We start from the raw sequence: 17,775 nt of genomic DNA, 5'->3' as shown, positions 1-17,775 counted from the left end.
GAGCGCGCCGCCGCCATTTTGCCTGCAGGACGACAGAGAGCTCAGGCGGGCAGACCTGTAACAGGCATAGCCTAAGGCTAACAAAGCGGGGGTCCAGGCCCCAAAAGGCACAGGACTGACCCCAAGAACTGGGCGGCTTGGTGGGCCATCTGTGAGTCAACCCGCCCAGGTGATTGTTAGCAAAGCAGACTCTCCCGGCGCTTTCAGGGAGCGCGGGCGCACACGCCCGCCATCCTAGTCACCTGGCAAACCCAATTAACAGTCAAAGCCGTAGGGGAACTTTGCTCGGACCTTGGCCTCCCAGGCTTTTGCCTGGACTCAGGGACTGGGCGGCCAGGCTAACCTTGTGTGCGATAGCCCGGTTGGCAGATCGGCTGCCCAGCGGAGTGAGCAGAACTCAGGGGAGGTCACAGTAGCATACACCATCGGCACTCCCTGGGAGTGCACACGGGCTCCATCTGCTCCACAGACACAATCTGGGGCAAGGCCTCAGGCAGAAGGCCTTAGCTCTACTCTCTCCGCTTCCGGATCCAGATCAGCCTGGGCGGCAGCATTACATCTCCAAGTCCTGCAAGTGGCTAGCTGGGCTTCCGGGCGGCCAGCTGGGAGAAGTCAGTGTGCTCCAGTGAATCCAGCGGGCCCCAGCGGGAGCCTTCGGGTGCCTGCTTTGGGATCTGAACAGCCTGGGCAGCAGCACACTGTCTACAAGCAGTGCAGGAGGTAAGCTGTGCACCAGAGGCCAACTGGGAAGGGGCAGCTTGCACTGGTGAGTCCAGCACTGACAAGATAAACTAACACCAGTGAGATCTAGATGGCAAAAGGCAAACGCAGGAACGTCACTAACAGAAATCAAGGCAATATGGCAACATCTGAACCCAATTCTCCTCTACCAACATGTCCTGGATACCCCATCACACCAGTAAAACAAGATTTGGATTTAAAATCACTGGTCATGATGCTGGTACAGGAACACATGGAGGTCATACGTAAAGAAATTCAGGAGACAATGGATCAAAAGGTAGAAGCCCTTGCAAGGGAAACACAAAAATCATTGAAAGAAATCCAGGAGAATACAAAAGCCAACAAGGAGGAAATGCAAAAAACACTTAAAGAAATACAGGAGAACTTTGCTCAACAGGCTGAGGTCATGAAAGACGAAACACAAAAATCTCTTAAAGAAATACAGGAGAACTTTGGTCAACAGGCTGAGCTCATGAATGAGAAAACACAAAAATCTCTTAAAGAATTACAGGAAAACACAAACATGCAAGTGAAGGAGCTAAGCAAAACCATCCAGGATCTAAAATCAGAAGTAGAAACAACTAAGAAAACTCAAAGGGAGACAACTTTGGAGATAGAAAGCCTTGGGAAGAAATCAGGGGACAGAGATACAAATATCAACAACAGAATACAAGAGATAGAAGAAAGAATCTCAGATGCTGAAGATTCCATAGAAACCATGGACTCAACAGTTAAAGAAAATGCAAAATGCAAAAAGCTTGTAACCCAAAATATCCAGGAAATCCAGGACACAATGAGAAGACCAAACCTAAGGATTATAGGCATAGAGGAGAGTGAAGATTTACAACTTAAAGGGCCAGCAAATATCTTCAATAAAATTATGGAAGAAAACTTCCCTAACCTAAAGAGAGAGATGCCCATGAATATACAAGAAGCCTACAGAACTCCAAACAGACTGGACCAGAACAGAAATACTTCCCGTCACATAATAATCAAAACACCAAATGTTCTAAACAAAGAAAGAATACTAAAGGCAGTAAGAGAAAAAGGCCAAGTAACATATAAAGGAAGACCTATCAGAATCACAGCAGACTTTTCACCTGAGACTATGAAGGCTAGAAGGTCCTGGGCAGATCTCATGCAGACTCTAAGAGAACACAAATGCCAACCAAAACTACTATATCCAGCAAAACTCTCAATCACCATAGATGGAGAAACTAAGATATTTCATGACAAAACCAAGTTTACCCAATATCTATCCACAAACCCGGCCCTAAAAAGGATAATAGGAGGACAACACCAATACAAGGAGGGAAACTTCACCCTGGAAAAAGCAAGATAGTAACCTTTCATCAAACCCAAAAGAAGTTAAGCATTCAAATTTAAAAAATAACGTCAAAAATGATAGGAAGTAACAATCACTATTCCTTAATATCTCTTAACATCAATGGACTTAATGCCCCAATAAAAAGACACAGACTAACTGAATGGATACGTAAACAGGACCCTACATTTTGCTGCTTACAGGAAACACACCTCAGGGTCAAAGACAAACACTACCTTAGAGTAAAAGGCTGGAAGACAATTTTACAAGCAAATGGTCTCAGGAAACAAGCTGGAGTAGCCATTTTAATATCAGATAAAATTGACTTTCAACCCAAAGTCATCAAAAGAGACCCTGAGGGACACTTCTTGCTGGTCAAAGGAAAAATACAAAAAGAAGAACTGACAATCCTGAACATCTATGCCCCAAATGTAAGGGCACCCTCTTTTGTAAAAGAAACTTTATTAAAACTAAAAGCACACATTGCACCTAACACAATAATTGTGGGTGACTTCAACACTGCACTTTCCTCAATGGACCGATCAGGAAAACAGAAACTAAACAGGGACACAATGAAACTAATTGAAGCTTTGGACCAATTAGATTTAACAGATATATATAGAACATTCTATCCTAAAACAAAAGAATATACCTTTTTCTCAGCACCTCATGGTACCTTCTCCAAAATCGACCATATAATTGGTCACAAGACAGACCTCAACAAATATAAGAAGATCGAACTAATCCCATGCCTCCTATCTGATCACTATGGAGTAAAAGTGGTCTTCAATAGCAACAGAAACAACAGAAAGCCCACATACACGTGGAAACTGAACAATACTCTACTCAATGATACCTTGGTCAAGGAAGAAATAAAGAAAGAAATTAAAGACTTTTTAGAACACAATGAAAATGAAAACACAACATACCCAAATCTATGGGACACAATGAAAGCAGTGCTAAGAGGAAAACTCATAGCCCTGAGTGCCTCCAAAAAGAAAATGGAGAGAGCATACATTACCAGCTTAATGACACACCTGAAAGCCCTGGAACAAAAAGAAGCTATTTCGCCCAGGAGGAGTAGAAGGCAGGAAATCATCAAACTCAGGGCCGAAATCAATCAAGTAGAAACAAAGAGAACCATACAAAAAATCAACAATACCAGGAGCTGGTTCTTTGAGAAAATCAACAAGATAGATAAACCCTTAGCCAGAATGACCAAAGGGCACAGAGAAAGTATCCAAATTAACAAACTTAGAAATGAAAAGGGAGATATAACAACGGAAACTGAGGAAATCCAAAAAATCATCAGATCCTACTACAAGAGCCTATACTCAACACAACTGGAGAATCTGGAGGAAATGGACAATTTCCTTGACAGATACCAAATACCAAAATTAAATCAGGACCAACTAGACCATCTAAACAGTCCCATAATGCCTAAAGAAATAGAAGGAGTCATAGAAAGTCTTCCAACCAAAAAAAGCACAGGACCAGATGGCTTCAGTGCAGAATTCTACCAGACCTTCAAAGAAGAGTTAACACCAATACTCTTCAAACTATTCCACAAAATAGAAACAGAAGGAACACTACCCAATTCCTTCTACGAAGCCACAATTACGCTGATACCAAAGCCACACAAAGATCCAACAAAGAAAGAGAACTTCAGACCAATTTCCCTTATGAACATCGATGCAACAATACTCAATAAAATTCTTGCCAACCGAATCCAAGAACACATCAAAACGATCATCCACCATGATCAAGTAGGCTTTATCCCAGGAATGCAGGGTTGGTTCAATATACGGAAATCCATCAATACAATCCACTACATAAACAAACTCAAAGAACAAAACCACATGGTCATTTCATTGGATGCTGAAAAAGCATTTGACAAAATTCAGCATCCCTTCATGCTTAAAGTCTTGGAGAGAACAGGAATTCAAGGCCCATACCTAAACATAGTAAAAGCAATATACAGCAAACCGGTAGCCAGCATCAAACTAAATGGAGAGAAACTTGAAGCAATCCCACTGAAATCAGGGACCAGACAAGGCTGCCCCCTTTCTCCTTATCTTTTCAATATTGTACTTGAGGTACTAGCTCGGGCAATTCGACAACATAAGGAGGTCAAAGGGATACAAATTGGAAAGGAAGAAGTCAAACTATCATTATTTGCAGACGACATGATCGTCTACCTAAGTGACCCAAAGAACTCCACTAGAGAACTCCTACAGCTGATAAACAACTTCAGCAAAGTGGCAGGTTATAAAGTCAACTCAAGCAAATCAGTGGCCTTCCTATACTCAAAGGATAAGCAGGCTGAGAAAGAAATTAGGGAAATGACCCCCTTCACAATAGCCACAAACAGTATAAAGTATCTTGGGGTGACTCTTACCAAACATGTGAAAGATCTGTATGACAAGAACTTCAAGACTCTGAAGAAGGAAATGGAAGAAGACCTCAAAAAATGGGAAAACCTCCCATGCTCATGGATCGGCAGAATCAATATAGTTAAAATGGCCATTTTGCCTAAAGCACTATACAGATTCAATGCAATACCCATCAAAATCCCAACTCAATTCTTCACAGAGCTAGAAAGAGCAATTATCAAATTCATCTGGAACAACAAAAAACCCAGGATAGCTAAAACTATTCTCAGCAACAAAAGGAAATCTGGGGGAATCAGTATCCCTGACCTCAAGCAATACTACAGAGCAATAGTGTTAAAAACTGCATGGTATTGGTACAGTGACAGACAGGAGGATCAATGGAACAGGATTGAAGATCCAGAAATGAACCCACACACCTATGGCCACTTGATCCTCGACAAAGAGGCTGAAAACATCCAATGGAAAAAAGATAGCCTTTTCAACAAATGGTGCTGGTTCAACTGGAGGTCAGCATGCAGAAGAATGCAAATTGATCCATCCTTGTCTCCTTGTACTAAGCTCAAATCCAAATGGATCAAGGACCTCCACATAAAGCCAGACACTCTGAAGCTAATAGAAAAAAAACTGGGGAAGACCCTTGAGGACATCGGTACAGGGAGAAAGTTTCTGAACAGAACACCAATAGCGTATGCTCTAAGAGCAAGAATTGACAAATGGGACCTCATAAAATTACAAAGTTTCTGTAAGGCAAAGGACACCATCAAGAGGACAAATCGGCAACCAACAAATTGGGAAAAGATCTTCACCAATCCTACATCAGATAGAGGGCTAATATCCAATATATATAAAGAACTCAAGAAGTTAGACTCCAGAAAACCAAACAACCCTATTAAAAAATGGGGTACAGAGTTAAACAAAGAATTCTCACCTGAAGAACTTCGGATGGCGGAGAAGCATCTTAAAAAATGCTCAACTTCATTAGTCATTAGGGAAATGCAAATCAAAACAACCCTAAGATTTCATCTTACACCAGTCAGAATGGCTAAGATTAAAAATTCAGGAGACAGCAGCTGTTGGAGAGGGTGTGGAGAAAGAGGAACACTCCTCCACTGCTGGTGGGGTTGCAAATTGGTACAACCACTCTGGAAATCAGTCTGGCGGTTCCTCCGAAAACTGGGCTCCTTACTTCCAGAAGATCCTGCTATACCACTCCTGGGCATATACCCAGAAGACTCCCCACCATGTAATAAGGATACATGTTCTACTATGTTCATAGCAGCCCTATTTGTAATTGCCAGATGCTGGAAAGAACCCAGGTATCCCTCAACAGAAGAGTGGATGCAAAAAATGTGGTATATCTACACAATGGAGTACTATTCAGCCATTAGAAACAATGAATTCATGAAATTCTTAGGCAAATGGATGGAGCTAGAGAATATCATACTAAGTGAGGTAACCCAGACTCAAAAGGTGAATCATGGTATGCACTCACTAATAAGTGGATATTAACCTAGAAAACTGGAATACCCAAAACATAATCCACACATCAAATGAGGTACAAGAAGAAAGGAGGAGTGGCCCCTGGTTCTGGAAAGACTCAGTGAAACAGTATTCAGCAAAACCAGAACGGGGAAGTGGGAAGGGGTGGGTGGGAGGACAGGGGAAGAGAAGGGGGCTTGCGGGACTTTCGGGGAGTGGGGGGGCTAGAAAAGGGGAAATCATTTGAAATGTAAATAAATTATATCGAATAATAATAATAAAAAAAAAGATAAAAAAAAAAAAAAATTTGTCAGAAAACCACGTTTTAAGGAAATCCCGCATCGTGAGAAATTATCTTGTTCTTCCTAAAAAACACGTTGTAACTCGAAAAGCTTTGGTGTTGCGTGTATGTCTAAGCATGTAGCCTCAAAAGAGAACGCACAGGAGAGTTTTCTCTCGAAAGAATATGTAAGAATACCACGTTATAAGGAAACACAGTGTTGCAGAGTAAAGACAAATACGTACTTATTGGAAACACTTTACGAGAAGAAATAACGCATCGTAAAAAAATTAGCTTGTATCTCCTAAACAACAGGTTGTAACTCGAAAAGATTTGGTGTGGCGTGTACGGCTAAACGTGTAGCCTCAAAAGAGAACCCACAGGAGTATTTTCTTTCGTCAAAATTTGTCAGAAAACCACGTTTTAAGGAAATCCCGCATCGTGCTAAATTATCTTGTTTTTCCTAAACAACACATTGTAACTCGAAAAGCTGTGGTGTTGCCTGTATGTCTAAGCGTGTAGCCTCAAAAGAGAACGCACAGGAGAGTTTTCTCTCGAAAGAGTATGTAAGAATACCACGTTATAAGGAAAAACAGAGTTGCAGTGTAAAGACAAAAACGTATGTATTGGAAACACTTAAACTTTACGGGAAGAAATAATGCATCGTAAAAAAAATTAGCTTGGATCTCCTAAACAGCACGGTGTAACTCAAAAAGATTTGGTGTGGTGTGTACGTCTAAAGGTGTAGTCTCAAAAGAGAACCCACAGGAGAATTTTCTTTCATCAAAATTTGTCAGAACACCACGTTTTAAGGAAATCCCGCATCGTGGGAAATTATCTTGTTCTTCCTAAACAACATGTTGTAACTCGAAAAGCTTTGCTATTGCGTGTATGTCTAAGCGTGTAGCCTCAAAAGAGAACGCACAGGAGAGTTTTCTCTCGAAAGAATATGAAAGAATACCACTTTATAAGGAAATACAGTGTTGCAGAGTAAAGACAAACACGTATGTATTGGAAACCCTTAAACTTTATGAGATGAAATAAAGCATCGTACAAAATTAGCTTGTATCTCCTAAACAACACGTTGTAACTCGAAAAGATTTGGTGTGGCATGTACGTCTAAACGTGTAGCCTCAAAAGAGAACCCACAGGACAATTTTCTTTCGTCAAAATTTTTCAGAAAACCACGTTTTAAGGAAATCGCGCATCGTGAGAAATTATCTTGTTCTTCCTAAACAACACGTTTTAACTCGAAAAGCTTTGGTGCTGGGTGTATGTCTAAGCATGTAGCCCCAAAAGAGAACGCATAGGAGAGTTTTCTCTCGAAAGAATATGTAAGAATACCACGTTATAAGGAAATACAGTGTGGCAGAGTAAAGACAAATATGTACATACTGGAAACACTTTATGAGAGAAATAACGCATCTTGGAAAATTAGCTTGTATGTCCTAAACAACATGTTGTGACTCGAAAAGATTTGGTGTGGCGTGTACGTCTAAACGTGTATCCTCAAAAGAGAACCCACAGGAGAGTTTTCTTTCGTCAAAATTTGTCAGAAAACCACGTTTTAAGGAAATCCCGCATCGTGCGAAATTATCTTGTTTTTCCTAAACAACACGTTGTAACTCGAAAAGCTTTGGGGTTGCGTGTATGTCTAAGTGTGTAGCCTCTAAAGGGAATGCAAGGAGAGTTTTCTCTCGAAAGAATATGTAAGAATACCACGTTATAAGGAAATACAGTGTTGCAGATTAAAGACAAATACGTACATATTGTAAAACTTTAAGAGAAGAAATAAAAAATCGTACAAAATTAGCTTGTATCTCCTAAACAACACGTTGTAACTCGAAAATATTTGGTGTGACGTGTACGTCTAAACGTGTAGCCTCAAAAGAGAACCGACAGGAGAATTTTTTATCGTCAAAATATGTAAGAAAACCTCGTTTTAAGGAAATCCCTTATCGTGCAAAATTATCTTGTTTTTCCTAAACAATGCGTTGTAACTCGAAAAGCTTTGGTGTTGCGTGTATGTCTAAGCGTGTAGACTCAAAGAGAGCACACAGGAGAATTTTCTCTAAAAAGAATATGTAAGAATACCACGTTATAAGGAAATACAGTGTTGCAGAGTAAAGACAAATACGTACTTATTGGAAACACTTTATGAGAAGAAATAACGCATCATAAAAAATTAGCTTGTATCTCCTAAACAACACGTTGTAACTCGAAAAGATTTGGTGTGACCTGTAGGTCTAAACGTGTAGCCTCAAAAGAGAACCCACAGGAGAATTTTCTTTGGTCAAAATTTGTCAGAAAACCACATATTAAGGAAATCCCGCATCGTGAGAAATTATCTTGTTTTTCCTAAACAACGCGTTGTAACTCGAAAAGCTTTGGTGTTGCGTGTATGTCTAAGCGTGTAGCCTCAAAAGAGAACACACAGGAGAGTTTTCTCTCGAAAGAATATGTAAGAATACCACGTTATAAGGAAGTACACTGTTGCAGAATAATGGCAAATACTTTCATATTGGAAACCCTTAAACTTTACGAGATGAAATAAAGCATCGTAAAAAATTAGCTTGTATCTCCTAAACAACACGTTGTAACTCGAAAGGATTTGGTGTGGCGTGTACATCTAAACGTGTAGCCTCAAAGAGAACCACAGGACAAATTTCTTTCGTCAAAATTTGTCAGAAAACCACGTTTTAAGGAAATCCCGCATCGTGAGAAATTATCTTGTTCTTCCTAAAAAAAACGTTGTAACTCGAAAAGCTTTGGTGTTGCGTGTATGTCTAAGCGTTTAGCCTCAAAAGAGAACGCACAGGAGAGTTTTCTCTCGAAAGAATATGCAAGAATACCACGTTATAAGGAAAACAGTGTTGCAGAGTAAAGGCAAATACATACGTATTGGAAACACTTAAACTTTACGAGAAGAAATAACGCATCTTAAAAAATTAGCTTGTATCTCCTAAACAACACGTTGTAACTCGAAAAGATTTGGTGTGGCATGTACGTCTAAACGTGTAGCCTCAAAAGAGAACCCTCAGGAATATTTTCTTTTGTCAATATTTGTCAGAAACCACGTTTTAAGGAAATACTGCATCGTGCGTTATTATCTTGTTTTTCCTAAAGAACACGTTGTAACTCGAAAAGCTGTGGTGTTGCGTTTTTGTCTAAGCGTGTAGCCTCAAAAGAGAACGCACAGGAGAGTTTTCTCTCGAAAGAATATGTAAGAATACCACGTTATAAGGAAATACAGAGTTGCAGAGTAAAGACAAAAACGTATGTATTGGAAAAACTTAAACTTTACGAGAAGAAATAACGCATCGTAAAAAAAATTTGCTTGTATCTTCTAAACAGCACGGTGTAACTCAAAAAGATTTGGTGTGGTGTGTACGTCTAAAGGTGTAGCCTCAAAAGAGAACCCACAGGTGAATTTTCTTTCATCAAAATTTGTCAGAAACCACGTTTTAAGGAAAACTAGCATCGTGCGAAATTATCTTGTTTTTTTCTAAACAACAAGTTGTAACTCGAAAAGCTCTGGAGTTGCGTGTATGTCTAAGCATGTAGCCTCAAAAGAGAATGCACAGGAGAGTTTTCTCTCGAAAGAATATGTAAGAATACCACGTTATAAGGAAATACAGTGTTGCAGAGTAAAGACAAACACGTATGTATTCGAAACACTTTACGTAAAGAATTAACGCATAGTACAAAATTAGCTTGTATCTCCTAAACAACATGTTGTAACTCAAAAAGATTTGGTGTGGCATGTACGTCTAAACGTGTAGCTTTAAAAGAGAACCCACAGGAGAATTTTCTTTCGTTAAAATTTTTCAGAAAACCACGTATTAAGGAAATCCCGCATCGTGCAAAATCATCTTCTTTTTCCTAAACAACATGTTGTAACTCGAAAAGCTTTGGTGTTGCGCGTATGTCTAAGCGTGGAGCCTCAAAAGAGAAGGCACAGGAGAGTTTTCTCTCGAAAGAAAATGTAAGAATACCACGTTATAAAGAAATACAATTTTGCAGAGTAAAGGCAAATAAGTACATATTGGAAACACTTTACAAGAAAAAATAACGCATCGTACAAAATAAGCTTGTATCTCCTAAACAACACGTGGTAACTCGAAAAGATTTGATGTGACGTGTACGTCTAAACGTGTAGCCTCAAAAGATAACCCACAGGAGAATTTTCTTTTGTCAAAATTTGTCAGAAAACCACGTTTTAAGGAAATCCCGCATCGTGCGAAATTATCTTTTTATTCATAAACAACATGTTGTAACTTGAAAAGCTTTGGTGTTGCGTGTATGTCTCCGCGTGTAGCCTCAAAAGGGAACGCACAGGATAGTTTTCTCTCGAAAGAATATATAAGAATACCACGTTATAAGGAAATACAGTGTTTCAGAGTAAAGACAAATACTTACGTATTGGAAACACCTTACAAGAAGAATTAACGCATCGTACAAAATTAGCTTGTATCTCCTAAAAAGCACGTTGTAACTCGAAAACATTTGGTGTGGCGTGTACGACTAAATGTGTAGCCTCAAAAGAGAACCCACAGGAGAATTTTCTTTCCTCAAAATTTTTCAGAAAACCACGTCTTAAGGAAATCCCGCATCGTGCGAAATCATCTTCTTTTTCCTAAACAACATGTTGTGACTCGAAAAGCTTTAGTGTTGCGTGTATGTGTAAGCCTGGAGCCTCAAAAGAGAAGGCACAGGAGAGTTTTCTCTTGAAAGAATATGTAAGAATACCACGTTATTAGGAAATACAATTTTGCAGAGTAAATACAAATAAGTATATATTGGGAACACTTTACGAGAAGAAATAACGCATCGAACAAAATTAGCTTATATCTCCTAAACAACACGTGGTAACTCGAAAAGATTTGGTTTGACGTGTATATCTAAAGGTGTAGCCTCAAAGAAGAACAAAAAGGAGAATTTTCTTTCGTCAAAAATTTGTCAGAAAACCACGTTTTAAGGAAATACCGCATCTTGCGAAATTATCTTGTTTTTCCTAAACAACACGTGGTAACTCGAAAAGCTTTGGTGTTGCGTGTTTTTCTAAGCGTGTAGCCTCAAAAGAGAATGCACAGGAGAGTTTTCTCTCGATAGAACATGTAAGAATTCAACGTTATAAGGAAATACAGTGTTGCAGAGTAAAGACAAATACGTACATATTGGAAACACTTTACGAGAAGAAATTAAGCATCATACAATATTAGCTTGTATCTCCTAAACAACAAGTGGAAACTCGAAGATATTTGGTTTGGCGTGTACGTGTAAAAGTTTAGCCTCAAAAGAGAACCCACTGGAGAATTTTCTTTCGTCAAAATTTGTCAGAAAACCACGTTTTAAAGAAATCCCGCATCCTGCGAAATTATCTTGTTTTTCCTAAACAACACGTTGTAACTCGAAAAGCTTTGGTGTTGCGTGTATGTCTCAGTGTGTAGCCTCAAAAGAAACCGCACAGGAGAGTTTTCACTCGAAAGAATATGTAAGAGTACCAGGTTATAAGGAAATACAGTGTTGCAGAATAAAGACAAATACATACGTATTGGAAACACTTTACGAGAAGAAATAACGCATCATACAAAATTAGCTGTATCTCCTAAAATACACGTTGTAACTCGAAAGATTTGGTGTGGCGTGTACGTCTAAACGTGTAGCCTCAAAAAGAGAACCCACAGGAGAATTTTCTTTGGTCAAATTTGTCAGAAAACCACGTATTAAGGAAATCCTGCATCATGCGAAATTATCTTGTTTTTCCTAAACAACATGTTGTAACTCGAAAAGCTTTGGTGTTGCGTGTATGTCTCAGCGTGTAGCCTCAAAAGAGAATACACAGGAGAGTTTTCTCTCAAAAGAATATGTAAGAATACCACGTTATAAGGAAATACAGTGTTGCAGAGTTAAGACAAATACGTACATATTGGAAACCCTTAAACTTTACGAGATGAAATAAAGCATCGTACAAAATGAGCTCGTATCTCCTAAACAACACGTTGTAACTCGAAAAGATTTGGTGTGGCGTGTACGTCTAAATGTGTAGCCTCAAAAGAGAACAGATAGGAGAATTACTTTCGTCAAAATTTTCAGAAAACCACGTTTTAAGGAAATCCCGCATCGTGCAAAATTATCTTGTTTTTCTTAAACAACACGTTGTAATTCGAAAAGCTTTTGTGTTGTGTGTATGTCTCAGCGTGTAGCCTCAAAAGAGAACACACAGGAGAGTTTTCTCTCGAAAGAATATGTAAGAATACCACGTTATAAGGAAATACAATTTTTCAGAATAAAGACAAATGAGTACACATTGGAAACACTTTACGAGAAGAAATAATGCATCATACAAAATTAGCTTGTATCTCCTAAACAACACGTTGTAACTCAAAAGGATTTGGTGTGTCGTATACGTCTAAACGTATAGCCTCAAAAGAGAACCCACAGGAGAATTTTCTTAAGTCAAAATTTGTCAAAAAACCACGTTTTAAGGAAATCCCGCATCCTGCGAAATTATCTTGTTTTTCCTAAACAACACGTTTTAACTCGAAAAGCTTTGGTGTTGCGTGTATGTCTAAGCATGTAGCCTCAAAAGAGAATGCACAGGAGAGTTTTCTCTCGAAAGAATATGTACGAATACCATGTTATAAGGAAATACAGTGTTGCAGAGTAAAGACAAATACGTACGTATTGGAAACCCTTAAACTTTATGGGATGAAATAAAGCATCGTACAAAATGAGCTCGTATCTCCTAAACAACATGTTGTAACTCGAAAAGATTTGGTGTGGCATGTACGTCTAAACGTGTAGCCTCAAAAGGGAACCCACAGGAGAATTTTCTTTCGTCAAAATTTGTCAGAACACCAAGTTTTGAGGAAATCCCGCATCGTGCGAAATTATCTTGTTTTTCATAAACAACACGTTGTAACTTGAAAAGCTTTGGTGTTGCCTGTATGTCTAAGTGTGTAGCCTCAAAAGGGAACGCACAGGATAGTTTTCTCTCGAAAGAATATGTAAGAATACCACGTTATAAGGAAATACAGTGTTGCAGAGTAAAGACAAATACGTACGTATTGGAAACACTTTACGAGAAGAAATAAAGCATCGTACAAAATTAGCCTGTATTTCCTAAACAACACGTGGCAACTCGAAAGGATTAGGTGTGACATGCACGTCGAAACATGAAGCCTCAAAAGAGAACCAACCGAATAATTTCCTTTCGTCAAAATTTGTCAGAAACCATGTTTTAAGGAAATCCGGCATCGTGCGAAAGTATCTTATTTTTTATAAACAACACGTTGTAACTCAAAAAGCTTTGGTGTTGCCTGTATGTCTAAGTGTGCAGCCTCAAAAGGGAACGCACAGGATAGTTTTCTCTCGAAAGAATATGTAAGAATACCACGTTATAAGGAAATACAGTGTTGCAGAGTAAAGACAAATATGTACGTATTGGAAACACTTTACGAGAAGAAATAACGCATCGTACAATATTTGCTTGTGTCTCCTAAACAACACGTTGTAATTGAAAAATATTTGGTGTGGCTCGTACGTCTACACGTCTAGCCTCAAAAGAGAACCTACAGGAGAACTTTCTTTCGTCAAAATTTGTCAGAAAACCACGTTTTAAAGAAATCTCGCATCGTGCAAAATTATCTTGTTTTTCCTAAACAACACGTTGTAACTCGAAAAGCTTTGGTGTTGCGTGTATGTCTGAGCATGTAGCCTCTAAAGAGAATGCACAGGAGAGTTTTCTCTCGAAAGAACATGTAAGAATACAACGTTATAAGGAAATACAGTGTTGCAGAGTAAAGACAAATACATACGTATTGGAACCACTTTACGAAAAGAAATAACGCATCATACAAAATTAGCTTGTATCTCTTAAACAACACGTTGTAACTCAAAAGGATTTGGTGTGGTGTGCATGTCCAAACGTGTAGCCTCAAAAGAGAAGCCACAGGAGAATTTTCTTTCGTCAAAAATTTTCAGAAAACCACGTTTTAAGGAAATCCCGCATCGTGCAAAATTATCTTGTTTTCCATAAACAACACGTTGTAACTCGAAAAGCTTTGGTGTTGCCTGTATGTCTAAGTGTGTAGCCTCAAAAGGGAACGCACAGGATAGTTTTCTCTCGAAGGAATATGTAAGAATACCACGTTATAAGGAAATATAATGTTGCAGTGTAAAGACAAATATGTACTTATTGGAAACACTTTACGAGAAGAATTAACGCATAGTAAAAAATTAGCTTATATCTCCTAAACAACACGTTGTAATTCGAAAAGATTTGGTGTGGCTCGTACCTCTACACGTGTAGCCTCAAAAGAGAACCCACAGGAGAACTTTCTTTCGTCAAAATTTTTCAGAAAACCACGTTTTATGGAAATCTCGCATCGTGCTAAATTATCTTGTTTTTCCTAAACAACACATTGTAACTCGAAAAGCTTTGGCGATGCATGTTTGCTTAAGCGTGTCCCCTCAAAAGAGAACGCACAGGAGAGTTTTCCCTCGAAATAATATGTAAGATTACCATGTTATAAGGAAATACAGTGTTGCAGATTAAAGACAAATAAGTACGTATTGGAAACACTTTACGAGAAGAAATAATGCATCGTACAAAATTAGCTTGTATCTCCTAAACAACACGTGGTAACTTGAAAGGATTTGGTGTGGCGTGTACGTCTAAACGTGTAGCCTCAAAAGAGAACCCACAGGAGAATTTTCTTTATTCAAAATTTCCAGAAAACCACGTTTTAAGGAAATCCCGCATCGTGTGAAATCATCTTCTTTTTCCTAAACAACATGTTGTAACTCGAAAAGCTATGGTGTTGCGTGTATGTGTAAGCGTGGAGCCTCAAAAGAGAAGGCACTGGAGAGTTTTCTCTCCAAAGAATATGTAAGAATACCACGTTATAAGGAAATACAATTTTGCAGAGTAAAGACAAATAAGTACATATTGGAAAAAAATTTACGAGAAGAAATAACACATCTTATAAAATTAGCTTGTATCTCCTAAACAACAGGTTGTAACTCGAAAGGATTTGGTGTGACGTGTACGTCTAAAAGTGTAGCCTCAAACGAGAACCCACAGGAGAATTTTCTTTCATAAAAATTTGTCAGAAACCACGTTTTAAGGAAATCTCGCATCGTGGGAAATTATCTTGTTTTTCCTAAACAACACGTTGTAACTCGAAAAGCTTTGGTGTTGCGTGTATTTCTAAGCGTGTAGCCTCAAAAGAGAACGCACAGGAGAGGTTTCTCTCGAAAGAATATGTAAGAATACCACGTTATAAGGAAATAAAGTGTTGCAGAGTAAAGACAACTACATACATATTGGAAACACTTTAAGAGAAGAAATAACACATCGTACAAAATTAGCTTGTATCTCCTAAACAACACGTTTTAACTCGAAAAGATTTGGTGTGGCTCGTACCTCTACACGTGTAGCCTCAAAAGAGAACCCACAGGATAACTTTCTTTCGTCAAAATTTTTCAGACAACCACGTTTTATGGAAATCTCGCATTGTGCGAAATTATCTTGTTTTTCCTAAACGACACATTGTAACTCGAAAAGCTTTGGCGTTGCGTGTATGTCTAAGCGTGTAGCCTCTAAAGAGAACGCACAGGAGAGTTTTCTCTCGAAAGAATATGTAAGAATACAACGTTATAAGCAAATACAGTGTTGTAGAGAAAAGACAAATAAGTACGTATTGGAAAACTTTACGAGCAGAAGTAACGCATCTTACAAAATTAGCTTGTATCTCCGAAACAACACGTGGTAACTCGAAAAGATTTGGTGTGCCGTGTACGTCTAAACGTGTAGCCTCAAAAGAGAACCCACAGGAGAATTTTCTTTCGTCAAAATTTTTCAGAAAACCACGTTTTAAGGAAATCCTGCATCGTGTGAAATTATCTTCTTTTTCCTAAACAACATGTTGTAACTTGAAAAGCATTGGTGTTGCGTGTATGTGTAAGCGTGGAGACTCAAAAGAAAAGGCACAGGAGAGTTTTCTCTCGAAAGAATATGTAAGAATACCACGTTATACGGAAATACAATTTTGCAGAGTAAAGACAAATAAGTACATATTGGAAACACTTTACAAGAAGAAATAACGCATCGTACAAAATTAGCTTGTATCTCCTAAACAACACGTTGTAACTCGAAAAGATTTGGTGTGACGTGTACGTCTAAAAGTGTACCCTCAAAAGAGAACCCACAGGAGAATTTTCTTTCATCAAAATTTGTCAGAAACCACGTTTTAAGGAAATCTCGCATCGTGGGAAATTATCTTGTTTTTCCTAAACAACACGTTGTAACTCGAAAAGCTTTGGTGTTGCATGTATGTCTAAGCGTGTAGCCTCAAAAGAGAACGCACAGGAGAGTTTTCTCTCGAAAGAATATGTAAGAATACCACGTTATAAGGAAATACAGTGTTGCAGAGTAAAGACAAATACTATTGGAAACACTTTAAGAGAAGAAATAATGCATCGTACAAAATTAGCTTGTATCTCCTAAACAACACATTGTAACTCGAAAAGATTTGGTGTGGCTCGTACCTCTACATGTGTAGCCTCAAAAGAGAACCCACAGGAGAACTTTCTTTCGTCAACATTTTTCAGACAACCACGTTTATGGAAATCTCGCATCGTGCGAAATTATCTTGTTTTTCCTAAACAACACATTGTAACTCGAAAAGCTTTGGCGTTGCGTGTATGTCTAAGCGTGTAGCCTATAAAGAGAACACACAGTAGAGTTCTTTCTAGAAAGAATATGTAAGAATACAACGTTATAAGGAAATAAAGTGTTTCAGAGTAAAGACAAATACATACATATTGGAAACACTTTACGAGAAGAAATAATGCATCATACAAAATTAGCTTGTATCTCCTAAATAACACGTGGTAACTCGAAAGTATTTGGTGTGGCGTGTACGTCTAAACGTGGAGCCTCAAAAGAAAACCCACTGAAGAATTTTCTTTGGTCAAAATTTTTCAGAAAACTACATTTTAAGGAAATCCCGCATCGCGCGAAATTATCTTGTTTTTCATAAACAACACGTTGTAACTCAAAAATCTTTGGTGTTGCCTGTTTGTCTAAGTGTGTAGCTGCAAAAGGGAAAGCACGAGACAGTTTTCTCTGGAAAGATTATGTAAGAATACAACGTTATAAGGCAATACAGTGTTGCAGAGTAAAGACAAATACGTACGTATTAGAAACACTTTACGAGAATAAGTAACGCATCCTACAAAATTAGCTTGTATCTCCGAAACAACACGTTGTAACTCGAAAAGATTTGGTGTGGCATGTTCGTCTAAACATGTAGCCTCAAAAGAGCCCCCACAGGAGAATTTTCTTTCGTCAAAAATTTTCAGAAAACCAAGTTTCAAGGAAATCCCGCATCGTGCGAAATCATCTTCTTTTTCCTAAACAACATGTCATAACTCGAAAAGCTTTGGTGTTGCGTGTATGTGTAAGCGTGTAGCCTCAAAAGAGAAGGCACAGGAGAGTTTTCTCTTGAAAGATTATGTAAGAATACCACGTTATAAGGAAATACAATTTT

The sequence above is a fragment of the Apodemus sylvaticus genome, unplaced genomic scaffold, assembly GCF_947179515.1.
Source record: "Apodemus sylvaticus unplaced genomic scaffold, mApoSyl1.1 scaffold_33, whole genome shotgun sequence".
NCBI classification, from domain to species: domain Eukaryota; kingdom Metazoa; phylum Chordata; class Mammalia; order Rodentia; family Muridae; genus Apodemus; species Apodemus sylvaticus.
Note: the sequence above shows the minus strand (reverse complement) of the source record.